This window comes from Channa argus, unplaced genomic scaffold (assembly GCF_033026475.1).
Source record: "Channa argus isolate prfri unplaced genomic scaffold, Channa argus male v1.0 Contig016, whole genome shotgun sequence".
Lineage (NCBI taxonomy): Eukaryota > Metazoa > Chordata > Actinopteri > Anabantiformes > Channidae > Channa > Channa argus.
The window spans coordinates 25,487-40,398 of NW_027125235.1; the positions used below are offsets into that span (position 1 = coordinate 25,487).

General features: G+C 55.8%; 28 non-coding genes across 28 annotated transcripts; all 28 read right to left on the reverse strand.

Moving 5' to 3' along the window:
- Nucleotides 1–212: 212 nt before the first annotated feature.
- Nucleotides 213–403, reverse strand: LOC137113315 (U2 spliceosomal RNA). Its single transcript, XR_010912451.1, has one exon. It is a non-coding gene; the product is annotated as a U2 spliceosomal RNA (small nuclear RNA).
- A 493-nt stretch (nucleotides 404–896) lies between these two features.
- LOC137114336 (U2 spliceosomal RNA) lies at nucleotides 897–1,087 on the reverse strand. Its single transcript, XR_010913441.1, has one exon. It is a non-coding gene; the product is annotated as a U2 spliceosomal RNA (small nuclear RNA).
- Nucleotides 1,088–1,268: 181 nt separating this feature from the next.
- Nucleotides 1,269–1,384, reverse strand: LOC137113349 (U5 spliceosomal RNA). The gene has a single exon (XR_010912482.1). It is a non-coding gene; the product is annotated as a U5 spliceosomal RNA (small nuclear RNA).
- Nucleotides 1,385–1,936: 552 nt separating this feature from the next.
- LOC137114395 (U2 spliceosomal RNA) lies at nucleotides 1,937–2,127 on the reverse strand. The gene has a single exon (XR_010913496.1). It is a non-coding gene; the product is annotated as a U2 spliceosomal RNA (small nuclear RNA).
- Nucleotides 2,128–2,308: 181 nt separating this feature from the next.
- On the reverse strand, nucleotides 2,309–2,424 carry LOC137113780 (U5 spliceosomal RNA). The gene has a single exon (XR_010912900.1). It is a non-coding gene; the product is annotated as a U5 spliceosomal RNA (small nuclear RNA).
- Nucleotides 2,425–2,975: 551 nt separating this feature from the next.
- LOC137114422 (U2 spliceosomal RNA) lies at nucleotides 2,976–3,166 on the reverse strand. Its single transcript, XR_010913523.1, has one exon. It is a non-coding gene; the product is annotated as a U2 spliceosomal RNA (small nuclear RNA).
- A 181-nt stretch (nucleotides 3,167–3,347) lies between these two features.
- LOC137113350 (U5 spliceosomal RNA) lies at nucleotides 3,348–3,463 on the reverse strand. Its single transcript, XR_010912483.1, has one exon. It is a non-coding gene; the product is annotated as a U5 spliceosomal RNA (small nuclear RNA).
- A 551-nt stretch (nucleotides 3,464–4,014) lies between these two features.
- On the reverse strand, nucleotides 4,015–4,205 carry LOC137114347 (U2 spliceosomal RNA). Its single transcript, XR_010913452.1, has one exon. It is a non-coding gene; the product is annotated as a U2 spliceosomal RNA (small nuclear RNA).
- Nucleotides 4,206–4,386: 181 nt separating this feature from the next.
- LOC137113351 (U5 spliceosomal RNA) lies at nucleotides 4,387–4,502 on the reverse strand. The gene has a single exon (XR_010912484.1). It is a non-coding gene; the product is annotated as a U5 spliceosomal RNA (small nuclear RNA).
- Nucleotides 4,503–5,053: 551 nt separating this feature from the next.
- LOC137114359 (U2 spliceosomal RNA) lies at nucleotides 5,054–5,244 on the reverse strand. The gene has a single exon (XR_010913463.1). It is a non-coding gene; the product is annotated as a U2 spliceosomal RNA (small nuclear RNA).
- Nucleotides 5,245–5,425: 181 nt separating this feature from the next.
- On the reverse strand, nucleotides 5,426–5,541 carry LOC137113352 (U5 spliceosomal RNA). The gene has a single exon (XR_010912485.1). It is a non-coding gene; the product is annotated as a U5 spliceosomal RNA (small nuclear RNA).
- Nucleotides 5,542–6,093: 552 nt separating this feature from the next.
- LOC137114397 (U2 spliceosomal RNA) lies at nucleotides 6,094–6,284 on the reverse strand. The gene has a single exon (XR_010913498.1). It is a non-coding gene; the product is annotated as a U2 spliceosomal RNA (small nuclear RNA).
- Nucleotides 6,285–6,465: 181 nt separating this feature from the next.
- On the reverse strand, nucleotides 6,466–6,581 carry LOC137113781 (U5 spliceosomal RNA). The gene has a single exon (XR_010912901.1). It is a non-coding gene; the product is annotated as a U5 spliceosomal RNA (small nuclear RNA).
- Nucleotides 6,582–7,131: 550 nt separating this feature from the next.
- LOC137113316 (U2 spliceosomal RNA) lies at nucleotides 7,132–7,322 on the reverse strand. The gene has a single exon (XR_010912452.1). It is a non-coding gene; the product is annotated as a U2 spliceosomal RNA (small nuclear RNA).
- A 493-nt stretch (nucleotides 7,323–7,815) lies between these two features.
- On the reverse strand, nucleotides 7,816–8,006 carry LOC137114371 (U2 spliceosomal RNA). Its single transcript, XR_010913474.1, has one exon. It is a non-coding gene; the product is annotated as a U2 spliceosomal RNA (small nuclear RNA).
- A 181-nt stretch (nucleotides 8,007–8,187) lies between these two features.
- Nucleotides 8,188–8,303, reverse strand: LOC137113353 (U5 spliceosomal RNA). Its single transcript, XR_010912486.1, has one exon. It is a non-coding gene; the product is annotated as a U5 spliceosomal RNA (small nuclear RNA).
- A 552-nt stretch (nucleotides 8,304–8,855) lies between these two features.
- LOC137114398 (U2 spliceosomal RNA) lies at nucleotides 8,856–9,046 on the reverse strand. Its single transcript, XR_010913499.1, has one exon. It is a non-coding gene; the product is annotated as a U2 spliceosomal RNA (small nuclear RNA).
- Nucleotides 9,047–9,227: 181 nt separating this feature from the next.
- Nucleotides 9,228–9,343, reverse strand: LOC137113782 (U5 spliceosomal RNA). Its single transcript, XR_010912902.1, has one exon. It is a non-coding gene; the product is annotated as a U5 spliceosomal RNA (small nuclear RNA).
- A 551-nt stretch (nucleotides 9,344–9,894) lies between these two features.
- LOC137114423 (U2 spliceosomal RNA) lies at nucleotides 9,895–10,085 on the reverse strand. Its single transcript, XR_010913524.1, has one exon. It is a non-coding gene; the product is annotated as a U2 spliceosomal RNA (small nuclear RNA).
- A 181-nt stretch (nucleotides 10,086–10,266) lies between these two features.
- On the reverse strand, nucleotides 10,267–10,382 carry LOC137113354 (U5 spliceosomal RNA). Its single transcript, XR_010912487.1, has one exon. It is a non-coding gene; the product is annotated as a U5 spliceosomal RNA (small nuclear RNA).
- A 552-nt stretch (nucleotides 10,383–10,934) lies between these two features.
- Nucleotides 10,935–11,125, reverse strand: LOC137114388 (U2 spliceosomal RNA). The gene has a single exon (XR_010913490.1). It is a non-coding gene; the product is annotated as a U2 spliceosomal RNA (small nuclear RNA).
- Nucleotides 11,126–11,306: 181 nt separating this feature from the next.
- Nucleotides 11,307–11,422, reverse strand: LOC137113355 (U5 spliceosomal RNA). The gene has a single exon (XR_010912488.1). It is a non-coding gene; the product is annotated as a U5 spliceosomal RNA (small nuclear RNA).
- A 490-nt stretch (nucleotides 11,423–11,912) lies between these two features.
- Nucleotides 11,913–12,103, reverse strand: LOC137114383 (U2 spliceosomal RNA). Its single transcript, XR_010913485.1, has one exon. It is a non-coding gene; the product is annotated as a U2 spliceosomal RNA (small nuclear RNA).
- Nucleotides 12,104–12,284: 181 nt separating this feature from the next.
- Nucleotides 12,285–12,400, reverse strand: LOC137113356 (U5 spliceosomal RNA). Its single transcript, XR_010912489.1, has one exon. It is a non-coding gene; the product is annotated as a U5 spliceosomal RNA (small nuclear RNA).
- Nucleotides 12,401–12,952: 552 nt separating this feature from the next.
- On the reverse strand, nucleotides 12,953–13,143 carry LOC137114390 (U2 spliceosomal RNA). Its single transcript, XR_010913492.1, has one exon. It is a non-coding gene; the product is annotated as a U2 spliceosomal RNA (small nuclear RNA).
- A 181-nt stretch (nucleotides 13,144–13,324) lies between these two features.
- Nucleotides 13,325–13,440, reverse strand: LOC137113357 (U5 spliceosomal RNA). Its single transcript, XR_010912490.1, has one exon. It is a non-coding gene; the product is annotated as a U5 spliceosomal RNA (small nuclear RNA).
- Nucleotides 13,441–13,930: 490 nt separating this feature from the next.
- On the reverse strand, nucleotides 13,931–14,121 carry LOC137114396 (U2 spliceosomal RNA). Its single transcript, XR_010913497.1, has one exon. It is a non-coding gene; the product is annotated as a U2 spliceosomal RNA (small nuclear RNA).
- A 181-nt stretch (nucleotides 14,122–14,302) lies between these two features.
- LOC137113359 (U5 spliceosomal RNA) lies at nucleotides 14,303–14,418 on the reverse strand. The gene has a single exon (XR_010912492.1). It is a non-coding gene; the product is annotated as a U5 spliceosomal RNA (small nuclear RNA).
- Nucleotides 14,419–14,912: the final 494 nt, after the last annotated feature.

Below are 14,912 nucleotides of genomic sequence, written 5' to 3' on the forward strand. Positions count from 1 at the left end.
GTTGTTGCTACACCTTGCTGTGGCGCGCTGCACTTTTCGGCCAGTTGTCATGGCTGACAAAGCGTAATTGCAAGAAGACAAAAACCAAAGGAGCCTACCGAGAAGCCGCCACTAAGTCGGCAGGGGTACTTAGCGTGACCCCCGGCGGCCGTCCCATTTGGCTCACGCCCTGAAAAGCTGAGCAAGTTTTTTTTTTTGTCCACAGGTGGAGAGAAGGCTGCACTGTTCCCAGCGGCACTGCAAGGCCAGGTCGATGCGTGGAGTGAACGGAGCAAGCCCCTTTTCCAGCTCCCGGTTCTAAAAATCCGTTTAATAAGTTGTCCCCGTGTAGAGGACATATCAGATATTAAACTGCTAAGAACAGATACTACACTTGATCTTAGCCAAAAGGCCGAGAAGCGATGACCCCCACTCTTTGCTGCCTGAGCCAACCTCCTCTGACACTTCTCAAGTGTCGCGGTGCAGTATTGTTAACTCTCGGCTTGCGAGGCGTTCCATTTCCCAGGCAGCTCCCATTTCCCTGAGGCCGCCCCGGCCCTTTGGCCGAGCCAATCAGATTGCGGACAGACTAAGATCCTGCCTTTTCCAGGCGGGCTAGCAAACGCTCAGCTGCTTGCAGATCTTGAGCGAGGAGCGAGAAAAGGAGACGGGCAACGCGGGGAGCGGTAAACGGGCCCTGTGGCGGGATGGAAACGTTGCCCCCTATGCCTGCAGGGGGAAATGCAGAACGCGCACGGGGGCCCTGTTGTTGCTACACCTTGCTGTGGCGCGCTGCACTTTACCGAGAAGCCGCCACTAAGTCGGCAGGGGTACTTAGCGTGACCCCCGGCGGCCGTCCCATTTGGCTCACGCCCTGAAAAGCTGAGCAAGTTTTTTTTTTTGTCCACAGGTGGAGAGAAGGCTGCACCGTTCCCAGCGGCACTGCAAGGCCAGGTCGATGCGTGGAGTGAACGGAGCAAGCCCCTTTTTCAGCTCCCGGTTCTAAAAATCCGTTTAATAAGTTGTCCCCGTGTAGAGGACATATCAGATATTAAACTGATAAGAACAGATACTACACTTGATCTTAGCCAAAAGGCCGAGAAGCGATGACCCCCACTCTTTGCTGCCTGAGCCAACCTCCTCTGACACTTCTCAAGTGTCGCGGTGCAGTATTGTTAACTGGACGTAACACTGGCCGCTGCTGAGCACCCACCCACGGCCGTGCTCTCTTTGCACAGGCCGACCTCTCCACGGACACAGCTGCTTTGACGTTTGACAAACTCACAGGGCTCTGCCAGAAGGCAAAGCCTGCCAAAAATGGAATTTAACTCATTGGTATTCCTCTCCACGGAAGTCTTTAGTAAAAGGCGAAAGACTTGTGCGTGATGAAGAGAAACCAGAGTAAGGACGCTCCTGCCTTCGTGTGGGGCCGAAGTCCCTCGTCGCACCACTCACCACCTTCGCGGAACCCCCTTCTCGGCTTGCGAGGCGTTCCATTTCCCAGGCAGCTCCCATTTCCCTGAGGCCGCCCCGGCCCTTTGGCCGAGCCAATCAGATTGCGGACAGACTAAGATCCTGCCTTTTCCAGGCGGGCTAGCAAACGCTCAGCTGCTTGCAGATCTTGAGCGAGGAGCGAGAAAAGGAGACGGGCAACGCGGGGAGCGGTAAACGGGCCCTGTGGCGGGATGGAAACGTTGCCCCCTATGCCTGCAGGGGGAAATGCAGAACGCGCACGGGGGCCCTGTTGTTGCTACACCTTGCTGTGGCGCGCTGCACTTTTCGGCCAGTTGTCATGGCTGACAAAGCGTAATTGCAAGAAGACAAAAACCAAAGGAGCCTACCGAGAAGCCGCCACTAAGTTGGCAGGGGTACTTAGCGTGACCCCCGGCGGCCGTCCCATTTGGCTCACGCCCTGAAAAGCTGAGCAAGTTTTTTTTTTTTTGTCCACAGGTGGAGAGAAGGCTGCACCGTTCCCAGCTGCACTGCAAGGCCAGGTCGATGCGTGGAGTGAACGGAGCAAGCCCCTTTTTCACCACCCGGTACTAAAAATCCGTTTAATAAGTTGTCCCCGTGTAGAGGACATATCAGATATTAAACTGATAAGAACAGATACTACACTTGATCTTAGCCAAAAGGCCGAGAAGCGATGACCCCCACTCTTTGCTGCCTGAGCCAACCTCCTCTGACACTTCTCAAGTGTCGCGGTGCAGTATTGTTAACTGGACGTAACACTGGCCGCTGCTGAGCACCCACCCACGGCCGTGCTCTCTTTGCACAGGCCGACCTCTCCACGGACACAGCTGCTTTGACGTTTGACAAACTCACAGGGCTCTGCCAGAAGGCAAAGCCTGCCAAAAATGGAATTTAACTCATCGGTATTCCTCTCCACGGAAGTCTTTAGTAAAAGGCGAAAGACTTGTGCGTGATGAAGAGAAACCAGAGTAAGGACGCTCCTGCCTTCGTGTGGGGCCGAAGTCCCTCGTCGCACCACTCACCACCTTCGCGGAACCCCCTTCTCGGCTTGCGAGGCGTTCCATTTCCCAGGCAGCTCCCATTTCCCTGAGGCCGCCCCGGCCCTTTGGCCGAGCCAATCAGATTGCGGACAGACTAAGATCCTGCCTTTTCCAGGCGGGCTAGCAAACGCTCAGCTGCTTGCAGATCTTGAGCGAGGAGCGAGAAAAGGAGACGGGCAACGCGGGGAGCGGTAAACGGGCCCTGTGGCGGGATGGAAACGTTGCCCCCTATGCCTGCAGGGGGAAATGCAGAACGCGCACGGGGGCCCTGTTGTTGCTACACCTTGCTGTGGCGCGCTGCACTTTTCGGCCAGTTGTCATGGCTGACAAAGCGTAATTGCAAGAAGACAAAAACCAAAGGAGCCTACCGAGAAGCCGCCACTAAGTCGGCAGGGGTACTTAGCGTGACCCCCGGCGGCCGTCCCATTTGGCTCACGCCCTGAAAAGCTGAGCAAGTTTTTTTTTTTTGTCCACAGGTGGAGAGAAGGCTGCACCGTTCCCAGCGGCACTGCAAGGCCAGGTCGATGCGTGGAGTGAACGGAGCAAGCCCCTTTTTCAGCTCCCGGTTCTAAAAATCCGTTTAATAAGTTGTCCCCGTGTAGAGGACATATCAGATATTAAACTGATAAGAACAGATACTACACTTGATCTTAGCCAAAAGACCGAGAAGCGATGACCCCCACTCTTTGCTGCCTGAGCCAACCTCCTCTGACACTTCTCAAGTGTCGCGGTGCAGTATTGTTAACTGGACGTAACACTGGCCGCTGCTGAGCACCCACCCACGGCCGTGCTCTCTTTGCACAGGCCGACCTCTCCACGGACACAGCTGCTTTGACGTTTGACAAACTCACAGGGCTCTGCCAGAAGGCAAAGCCTGCCAAAAATGGAATTTAACTCATTGGTATTCCTCTCCACGGAAGTCTTTAGTAAAAGGCGAAAGACTTGTGCGTGATGAAGAGAAACCAGAGTAAGGACGCTCCTGCCTTCGTGTGGGGCCGAAGTCCCTCGTCGCACCACTCACCACCTTCGCGGAACCCCCTTCTCGGCTTGCGAGGCGTTCCATTTCCCAGGCAGCTCCCATTTCCCTGAGGCCGCCCCGGCCCTTTGGCCGAGCCAATCAGATTGCGGACAGACTAAGATCCTGCCTTTTCCAGGCGGGCTAGCAAACGCTCAGCTGCTTGCAGATCTTGAGCGAGGAGCGAGAAAAGGAGACGGGCAACGCGGGGAGCGGTAAACGGGCCCTGTGGCGGGATGGAAACGTTGCCCCCTATGCCTGCAGGGGGAAATGCAGAACGCGCACGGGGGCCCTGTTGTTGCTACACCTTGCTGTGGCGCGCTGCACTTTTCGGCCAGTTGTCATGGCTGTCAAAGCGTAATTGCAAGAAGACAAAAACCAAAGGAGCCTACCGAGAAGCCGCCACTATGTCGGCAGGGGTACTTAGCGTGACCCCCGGCGGCCGTCCCATTTGGCTCACGCCCTGAAAAGCTGAGCAAGTTTTTTTTTTTTGTCCACAGGTGGAGAGAAGGCTGCACCGTTCCCAGCGGCACTGCAAGGCCAGGTCGATGCGTGGAGTGAACGGAGCAAGCCCCTTTTTCAGCTCCCGGTTCTAAAAATCCGTTTAATAAGTTGTCCCCGTGTAGAGGACATATCAGATATTAAACTGATAAGAACAGATACTACACTTGATCTTAGCCAAAAGGCCGAGAAGCGATGACCCCCACTCTTTGCTGCCTGAGCCAACCTCCTCTGACACTTCTCAAGTGTCGCGGTGCAGTATTGTTAACTGGACGTAACACTGGCCGCTGCTGAGCACCCACCCACGGCCGTGCTCTCTTTGCACAGGCCGACCTCTCCACGGACACAGCTGCTTTGACGTTTGACAAACTCACAGGGCTCTGCCAGAAGGCAAAGCCTGCCAAAAATGGAATTTAACTCATTGGTATTCCTCTCCACGGAAGTCTTTAGTAAAAGGCGAAAGACTTGTGCGTGATGAAGAGAAACCAGAGTAAGGACGCTCCTGCCTTCGTGTGGGGCCGAAGTCCCTCGTCGCACCACTCACCACCTTCGCGGAACCCCCTTCTCGGCTTGCGAGGCGTTCCATTTCCCAGGCAGCTCCCATTTCCCTGAGGCCGCCCCGGCCCTTTGGCCGAGCCAATCAGATTGCGGACAGACTAAGATCCTGCCTTTTCCAGGCGGGCTAGCAAACGCTCAGCTGCTTGCAGATCTTGAGCGAGGAGCGAGAAAAGGAGACGGGCAACGCGGGGAGCGGTAAACGGGCCCTGTGGCGGGATGGAAACGTTGCCCCCTATGCCTGCAGGGGGAAATGCAGAACGCGCACGGGGGCCCTGTTGTTGCTACACCTTGCTGTGGCGCGCTGCACTTTTCGGCCAGTTGTCATGGCTGTCAAAGCGTAATTGCAAGAAGACAAAAACCAAAGGAGCCTACCGAGAAGCCGCCACTATGTCGGCAGGGGTACTTAGCGTGACCCCCGGCGGCCGTCCCATTTGGCTCACGCCCTGAAAAGCTGAGCAAGTTTTTTTTTTTTGTCCACAGGTGGAGAGAAGGCTGCACCGTTCCCAGCGGCACTGCAAGGCCAGGTCGATGCGTGGAGTGAACGGAGCAAGCCCCTTTTTCAGCTCCCGGTTCTAAAAATCCGTTTAATAAGTTGTCCCCGTGTAGAGGACATATCAGATATTAAACTGATAAGAACAGATACTACACTTGATCTTAGCCAAAAGGCCGAGAAGCGATGACCCCCACTCTTTGCTGCCTGAGCCAACCTCCTCTGACACTTCTCAAGTGTCGCGGTGCAGTATTGTTAACTGGACGTAACACTGGCCGCTGCTGAGCACCCACCCACGGCCGTGCTCTCTTTGCACAGGCCGACCTCTCCACGGACACAGCTGCTTTGACGTTTGACAAACTCACAGGGCTCTGCCAGAAGGCAAAGCCTGCCAAAAATGGAATTTAACTCATTGGTATTCCTCTCCACGGAAGTCTTTAGTAAAAGGCGAAAGACTTGTGCGTGATGAAGAGAAACCAGAGTAAGGACGCTCCTGCCTTCGTGTGGGGCCGAAGTCCCTCGTCGCACCACTCACCACCTTCGCGGAACCCCCTTCTCGGCTTGCGAGGCGTTCCATTTCCCAGGCAGCTCCCATTTCCCTGAGGCCGCCCCGGCCCTTTGGCCGAGCCAATCAGATTGCGGACAGACTAAGATCCTGCCTTTTCCAGGCGGGCTAGCAAACGCTCAGCTGCTTGCAGATCTTGAGCGAGGAGCGAGAAAAGGAGACGGGCAACGCGGGGAGCGGTAAACGGGCCCTGTGGCGGGATGGAAACGTTGCCCCCTATGCCTGCAGGGGGAAATGCAGAACGCGCACGGGGGCCCTGTTGTTGCTACACCTTGCTGTGGCGCGCTGCACTTTTCGGCCAGTTGTCATGGCTGACAAAGCGTAATTGCAAGAAGACAAAAACCAAAGGAGCCTACCGAGAAGCCGCCACTAAGTTGGCAGGGGTACTTAGCGTGACCCCCGGCGGCCGTCCCATTTGGCTCACGCCCTGAAAAGCTGAGCAAGTTTTTTTTTTTTTGTCCACAGGTGGAGAGAAGGCTGCACCGTTCCCAGCTGCACTGCAAGGCCAGGTCGATGCGTGGAGTGAACGGAGCAAGCCCCTTTTTCACCACCCGGTACTAAAAATCCGTTTAATAAGTTGTCCCCGTGTAGAGGACATATCAGATATTAAACTGATAAGAACAGATACTACACTTGATCTTAGCCAAAAGGCCGAGAAGCGATGACCCCCACTCTTTGCTGCCTGAGCCAACCTCCTCTGACACTTCTCAAGTGTCGCGGTGCAGTATTGTTAACTGGACGTAACACTGGCCGCTGCTGAGCACCCACCCACGGCCGTGCTCTCTTTGCACAGGCCGACCTCTCCACGGACACAGCTGCTTTGACGTTTGACAAACTCACAGGGCTCTGCCAGAAGGCAAAGCCTGCCAAAAATGGAATTTAACTCATCGGTATTCCTCTCCACGGAAGTCTTTAGTAAAAGGCGAAAGACTTGTGCGTGATGAAGAGAAACCAGAGTAAGGACGCTCCTGCCTTCGTGTGGGGCCGAAGTCCCTCGTCGCACCACTCACCACCTTCGCGGAACCCCCTTCTCGGCTTGCGAGGCGTTCCATTTCCCAGGCAGCTCCCATTTCCCTGAGGCCGCCCCGGCCCTTTGGCCGAGCCAATCAGATTGCGGACAGACTAAGATCCTGCCTTTTCCAGGCGGGCTAGCAAACGCTCAGCTGCTTGCAGATCTTGAGCGAGGAGCGAGAAAAGGAGACGGGCAACGCGGGGAGCGGTAAACGGGCCCTGTGGCGGGATGGAAACGTTGCCCCCTATGCCTGCAGGGGGAAATGCAGAACGCGCACGGGGGCCCTGTTGTTGCTACACCTTGCTGTGGCGCGCTGCACTTTTCGGCCAGTTGTCATGGCTGACAAAGCGTAATTGCAAGAAGACAAAAACCAAAGGAGCCTACCGAGAAGCCGCCACTAAGTCGGCAGGGGTACTTAGCGTGACCCCCGGCGGCCGTCCCATTTGGCTCACGCCCTGAAAAGCTGAGCAAGTTTTTTTTTTTGTCCACAGGTGGAGAGAAGGCTGCACTGTTCCCAGCGGCACTGCAAGGCCAGGTCGATGCGTGGAGTGAACGGAGCAAGCCCCTTTTCCAGCTCCCGGTTCTAAAAATCCGTTTAATAAGTTGTCCCCGTGTAGAGGACATATCAGATATTAAACTGCTAAGAACAGATACTACACTTGATCTTAGCCAAAAGGCCGAGAAGCGATGGCCCCCACTCTTTGCTGCCTGAGCCAACCTCCTCTGACACTTCTCAAGTGTCGCGGTGCAGTATTGTTAACTCTCGGCTTGCGAGGCGTTCCATTTCCCAGGCAGCTCCCATTTCCCTGAGGCCGCCCCGGCCCTTTGGCCGAGCCAATCAGATTGCGGACAGACTAAGATCCTGCCTTTTCCAGGCGGGCTAGCAAACGCTCAGCTGCTTGCAGATCTTGAGCGAGGAGCGAGAAAAGGAGACGGGCAACGCGGGGAGCGGTAAACGGGCCCTGTGGCGGGATGGAAACGTTGCCCCCTATGCCTGCAGGGGGAAATGCAGAACGCGCACGGGGGCCCTGTTGTTGCTACACCTTGCTGTGGCGCGCTGCACTTTACCGAGAAGCCGCCACTAAGTCGGCAGGGGTACTTAGCGTGACCCCCGGCGGCCGTCCCATTTGGCTCACGCCCTGAAAAGCTGAGCAAGTTTTTTTTTTTGTCCACAGGTGGAGAGAAGGCTGCACCGTTCCCAGCGGCACTGCAAGGCCAGGTCGATGCGTGGAGTGAACGGAGCAAGCCCCTTTTTCAGCTCCCGGTTCTAAAAATCCGTTTAATAAGTTGTCCCCGTGTAGAGGACATATCAGATATTAAACTGATAAGAACAGATACTACACTTGATCTTAGCCAAAAGGCCGAGAAGCGATGACCCCCACTCTTTGCTGCCTGAGCCAACCTCCTCTGACACTTCTCAAGTGTCGCGGTGCAGTATTGTTAACTGGACGTAACACTGGCCGCTGCTGAGCACCCACCCACGGCCGTGCTCTCTTTGCACAGGCCGACCTCTCCACGGACACAGCTGCTTTGACGTTTGACAAACTCACAGGGCTCTGCCAGAAGGCAAAGCCTGCCAAAAATGGAATTTAACTCATTGGTATTCCTCTCCACGGAAGTCTTTAGTAAAAGGCGAAAGACTTGTGCGTGATGAAGAGAAACCAGAGTAAGGACGCTCCTGCCTTCGTGTGGGGCCGAAGTCCCTCGTCGCACCACTCACCACCTTCGCGGAACCCCCTTCTCGGCTTGCGAGGCGTTCCATTTCCCAGGCAGCTCCCATTTCCCTGAGGCCGCCCCGGCCCTTTGGCCGAGCCAATCAGATTGCGGACAGACTAAGATCCTGCCTTTTCCAGGCGGGCTAGCAAACGCTCAGCTGCTTGCAGATCTTGAGCGAGGAGCGAGAAAAGGAGACGGGCAACGCGGGGAGCGGTAAACGGGCCCTGTGGCGGGATGGAAACGTTGCCCCCTATGCCTGCAGGGGGAAATGCAGAACGCGCACGGGGGCCCTGTTGTTGCTACACCTTGCTGTGGCGCGCTGCACTTTTCGGCCAGTTGTCATGGCTGACAAAGCGTAATTGCAAGAAGACAAAAACCAAAGGAGCCTACCGAGAAGCCGCCACTAAGTTGGCAGGGGTACTTAGCGTGACCCCCGGCGGCCGTCCCATTTGGCTCACGCCCTGAAAAGCTGAGCAAGTTTTTTTTTTTTTGTCCACAGGTGGAGAGAAGGCTGCACCGTTCCCAGCTGCACTGCAAGGCCAGGTCGATGCGTGGAGTGAACGGAGCAAGCCCCTTTTTCACCACCCGGTACTAAAAATCCGTTTAATAAGTTGTCCCCGTGTAGAGGACATATCAGATATTAAACTGATAAGAACAGATACTACACTTGATCTTAGCCAAAAGGCCGAGAAGCGATGACCCCCACTCTTTGCTGCCTGAGCCAACCTCCTCTGACACTTCTCAAGTGTCGCGGTGCAGTATTGTTAACTGGACGTAACACTGGCCGCTGCTGAGCACCCACCCACGGCCGTGCTCTCTTTGCACAGGCCGACCTCTCCACGGACACAGCTGCTTTGACGTTTGACAAACTCACAGGGCTCTGCCAGAAGGCAAAGCCTGCCAAAAATGGAATTTAACTCATCGGTATTCCTCTCCACGGAAGTCTTTAGTAAAAGGCGAAAGACTTGTGCGTGATGAAGAGAAACCAGAGTAAGGACGCTCCTGCCTTCGTGTGGGGCCGAAGTCCCTCGTCGCACCACTCACCACCTTCGCGGAACCCCCTTCTCGGCTTGCGAGGCGTTCCATTTCCCAGGCAGCTCCCATTTCCCTGAGGCCGCCCCGGCCCTTTGGCCGAGCCAATCAGATTGCGGACAGACTAAGATCCTGCCTTTTCCAGGCGGGCTAGCAAACGCTCAGCTGCTTGCAGATCTTGAGCGAGGAGCGAGAAAAGGAGACGGGCAACGCGGGGAGCGGTAAACGGGCCCTGTGGCGGGATGGAAACGTTGCCCCCTATGCCTGCAGGGGGAAATGCAGAACGCGCACGGGGGCCCTGTTGTTGCTACACCTTGCTGTGGCGCGCTGCACTTTTCGGCCAGTTGTCATGGCTGACAAAGCGTAATTGCAAGAAGACAAAAACCAAAGGAGCCTACCGAGAAGCCGCCACTAAGTCGGCAGGGGTACTTAGCGTGACCCCCGGCGGCCGTCCCATTTGGCTCACGCCCTGAAAAGCTGAGCAAGTTTTTTTTTTTTGTCCACAGGTGGAGAGAAGGCTGCACCGTTCCCAGCGGCACTGCAAGGCCAGGTCGATGCGTGGAGTGAACGGAGCAAGCCCCTTTTTCAGCTCCCGGTTCTAAAAATCCGTTTAATAAGTTGTCCCCGTGTAGAGGACATATCAGATATTAAACTGATAAGAACAGATACTACACTTGATCTTAGCCAAAAGACCGAGAAGCGATGACCCCCACTCTTTGCTGCCTGAGCCAACCTCCTCTGACACTTCTCAAGTGTCGCGGTGCAGTATTGTTAACTGGACGTAACACTGGCCGCTGCTGAGCACCCACCCACGGCCGTGCTCTCTTTGCACAGGCCGACCTCTCCACGGACACAGCTGCTTTGACGTTTGACAAACTCACAGGGCTCTGCCAGAAGGCAAAGCCTGCCAAAAATGGAATTTAACTCATTGGTATTCCTCTCCACGGAAGTCTTTAGTAAAAGGCGAAAGACTTGTGCGTGATGAAGAGAAACCAGAGTAAGGACGCTCCTGCCTTCGTGTGGGGCCGAAGTCCCTCGTCGCACCACTCACCACCTTCGCGGAACCCCCTTCTCGGCTTGCGAGGCGTTCCATTTCCCAGGCAGCTCCCATTTCCCTGAGGCCGCCCCGGCCCTTTGGCCGAGCCAATCAGATTGCGGACAGACTAAGATCCTGCCTTTTCCAGGCGGGCTAGCAAACGCTCAGCTGCTTGCAGATCTTGAGCGAGGAGCGAGAAAAGGAGACGGGCAACGCGGGGAGCGGTAAACGGGCCCTGTGGCGGGATGGAAACGTTGCCCCCTATGCCTGCAGGGGGAAATGCAGAACGCGCACGGGGGCCCTGTTGTTGCTACACCTTGCTGTGGCGCGCTGCACTTTTCGGCCAGTTGTCATGGCTGACAAAGCGTAATTGCAAGAAGACAAAAACCAAAGGAGCCTACCGAGAAGCCGCCACTAAGTCGGCAGGGGTACTTAGCGTGACCCCCGGCGGCCGTCCCATTTGGCTCACGCCCTGAAAAGCTGAGCAAGTTTTTTTTTTTTTGTCCACAGGTGGAGAGAAGGCCGCACCGTTCCCAGCTGCACTGCAAGGCCAGGTCGATGCGTGGAGTGAACGGAGCAAGCCCCTTTTTCACCTCCCGGTACTAAAAATCCGTTTAATAAGTTGTCCCCGTGTAGAGGACATATCAGATATTAAACTGATAAGAACAGATACTACACTTGATCTTAGCCAAAAGGCCGAGAAGCGATGACCCCCACTCTTTGCTGCCTGAGCCAACCTCCTCTGACACTTCTCAAGTGTCGCGGTGCAGTATTGTTAACTGGACGTAACACTGGCCGCTGCTGAGCACCCACCCACGGCCGTGCTCTCTTTGCACAGGCCGACCTCTCCACGGACACAGCTGCTTTGACGTTTGACAAACTCACAGGGCTCTGCCAGAAGGCAAAGCCTGCCAAAAATGGAATTTAACTCATTGGTATTCCTCTCCACGGAAGTCTTTAGTAAAAGGCGAAAGACTTGTGCGTGATGAAGAGAAACCAGAGTAAGGACGCTCCTGCCTTCGTGTGGGGCCGAAGTCCCTCGTCGCACCACTCACCACCTTCGCGGAACCCCCTTCTCGGCTTGCGAGGCGTTCCATTTCCCAGGCAGCTCCCATTTCCCTGAGGCCGCCCCGGCCCTTTGGCCGAGCCAATCAGATTGCGGACAGACTAAGATCCTGCCTTTTCCAGGCGGGCTAGCAAACGCTCAGCTGCTTGCAGATCTTGAGCGAGGAGCGAGAAAAGGAGACGGGCAACGCGGGGAGCGGTAAACGGGCCCTGTGGCGGGATGGAAACGTTGCCCCCTATGCCTGCAGGGGGAAATGCAGAACGCGCACGGGGGCCCTGTTGTTGCTACACCTTGCTGTGGCGCGCTGCACTTTACCGAGAAGCCGCCACTAAGTCGGCAGGGGTACTTAGCGTGACCCCCGGCGGCCGTCCCATTTGGCTCACGCCCTGAAAAGCTGAGCAAGTTTTTTTTTTTGTCCACAGGTGGAGAGAAGGCTGCACCGTTCCCAGCGGCACTGCAAGGCCAGGTCGATGCGTGGAGTGAACGGAGCAAGCCCCTTTTTCAGCTCCCGGTTCTAAAAATCCGTTTAATAAGTTGTCCCCGTGTAGAGGACATATCAGATATTAAACTGATAAGAACAGATACTACACTTGATCTTAGCCAAAAGGCCGAGAAGCGATGACCCCCACTCTTTGCTGCCTGAGCCAACCTCCTCTGACACTTCTCAAGTGTCGCGGTGCAGTATTGTTAACTGGACGTAACACTGGCCGCTGCTGAGCACCCACCCACGGCCGTGCTCTCTTTGCACAGGCCGACCTCTCCACGGACACAGCTGCTTTGACGTTTGACAAACTCACAGGGCTCTGCCAGAAGGCAAAGCCTGCCAAAAATGGAATTTAACTCATTGGTATTCCTCTCCACGGAAGTCTTTAGTAAAAGGCGAAAGACTTGTGCGTGATGAAGAGAAACCAGAGTAAGGACGCTCCTGCCTTCGTGTGGGGCCGAAGTCCCTCGTCGCACCACTCACCACCTTCGCGGAACCCCCTTCTCGGCTTGCGAGGCGTTCCATTTCCCAGGCAGCTCCCATTTCCCTGAGGCCGCCCCGGCCCTTTGGCCGAGCCAATCAGATTGCGGACAGACTAAGATCCTGCCTTTTCCAGGCGGGCTAGCAAACGCTCAGCTGCTTGCAGATCTTGAGCGAGGAGCGAGAAAAGGAGACGGGCAACGCGGGGAGCGGTAAACGGGCCCTGTGGCGGGATGGAAACGTTGCCCCCTATGCCTGCAGGGGGAAATGCAGAACGCGCACGGGGGCCCTGTTGTTGCTACACCTTGCTGTGGCGCGCTGCACTTTTCGGCCAGTTGTCATGGCTGACAAAGCGTAATTGCAAGAAGACAAAAACCAAAGGAGCCTACCGAGAAGCCGCCACTAAGTCGGCAGGGGTACTTAGCGTGACCCCCGGCGGCCGTCCCATTTGGCTCACGCCCTGAAAAGCTGAGCAAGTTTTTTTTTTTTTGTCCACAGGTGGAGAGAAGGCCGCACCGTTCCCAGCTGCACTGCAAGGCCAGGTCGATGCGTGGAGTGAACGGAGCAAGCCCCTTTTTCACCTCCCGGTACTAAAAATCCGTTTAATAAGTTGTCCCCGTGTAGAGGACATATCAGATATTAAACTGATAAGAACAGATACTACACTTGATCTTAGCCAAAAGGCCGAGAAGCGATGACCCCCACTCTTTGCTGCCTGAGCCAACCTCCTCTGACACTTCTCAAGTGTCGCGGTGCAGTATTGTTAACTGGACGTAACACTGGCCGCTGCTGAGCACCCACCCACGGCCGTGCTCTCTTTGCACAGGCCGACCTCTCCACGGACACAGCTGCTTTGACGTTTGACAAACTCACAGGGCTCTGCCAGAAGGCAAAGCCTGCCAAAAATGGAATTTAACTCATTGGTATTCCTCTCCACGGAAGTCTTTAGTAAAAGGCGAAAGACTTGTGCGTGATGAAGAGAAACCAGAGTAAGGACGCTCCTGCCTTCGTGTGGGGCCGAAGTCCCTCGTCGCACCACTCACCACCTTCGCGGAACCCCCTTCTCGGCTTGCGAGGCGTTCCATTTCCCAGGCAGCTCCCATTTCCCTGAGGCCGCCCCGGCCCTTTGGCCGAGCCAATCAGATTGCGGAAAGACTAAGATCCTGCCTTTTCCAGGCGGGCTAGCAAACGCTCAGCTGCTTGCAGATCTTGAGCGAGGAGCGAGAAAAGGAGACGGGCAACGCGGGGAGCGGTAAACGGGCCCTGTGGCGGGATGGAAACGTTGCCCCCTATGCCTGCAGGGGGAAATGCAGAACGCGCACGGGGGCCCTGTTGTTGCTACACCTTGCTGTGGCGCGCTGCACTTTACCGAGAAGCCGCCACTAAGTCGGCAGGGGTACTTAGCGTGACCCCCGGCGGCCGTCCCATTTGGCTCACGCCCTGAAAAGCTGAGCAAGTTTTTTTTTTTGTCCACAGGTGGAGAGAAGGCTGCACCGTTCCCAGCGGCACTGCAAGGCCAGGTCGATGCGTGGAGTGAACGGAGCAAGCCCCTTTTTCAGCTCCCGGTTCTAAAAATCCGTTTAATAAGTTGTCCCCGTGTAGAGGACATATCAGATATTAAACTGATAAGAACAGATACTACACTTGATCTTAGCCAAAAGGCCGAGAAGCGATGACCCCCACTCTTTGCTGCCTGAGCCAACCTCCTCTGACACTTCTCAAGTGTCGCGGTGCAGTATTGTTAACTGGACGTAACACTGGCCGCTGCTGAGCACCCACCCACGGCCGTGCTCTCTTTGCACAGGCCGACCTCTCCACGGACACAGCTGCTTTGACGTTTGACAAACTCACAGGGCTCTGCCAGAAGGCAAAGCCTGCCAAAAATGGAATTTAACTCATTGGTATTCCTCTCCACGGAAGTCTTTAGTAAAAGGCGAAAGACTTGTGCGTGATGAAGAGAAACCAGAGTAAGGACGCTCCTGCCTTCGTGTGGGGCCGAAGTCCCTCGTCGCACCACTCACCACCTTCGCGGAACCCCCTTCTCGGCTTGCGAGGCGTTCCATTTCCCAGGCAGCTCCCATTTCCCTGAGGCCGCCCCGGCCCTTTGGCCGAGCCAATCAGATTGCGGACAGACTAAGATCCTGCCTTTTCCAGGCGGGCTAGCAAACGCTCAGCTGCTTGCAGATCTTGAGCGAGGAGCGAGAAAAGGAGACGGGCAACGCGGGGAGCGGTAAACGGGCCCTGTGGCGGGATGGAAACGTTGCCCCCTATGCCTGCAGGGGGAAATGCAGAACGCGCACGGGGGCCCTGTTGTTGCTACACCTTGCTGTGGCGCGCTGCACTTTTCGGCCAGTTGTCATGGCTGACAAAGCGTAATTGCAAGAAGACAAAAACCAAAGGAGCCTACCGAGAAGCCGCCACTAAGTCGGCAGGGGTATTTAGCGTGACCCCCGGCGGCCGTCCCA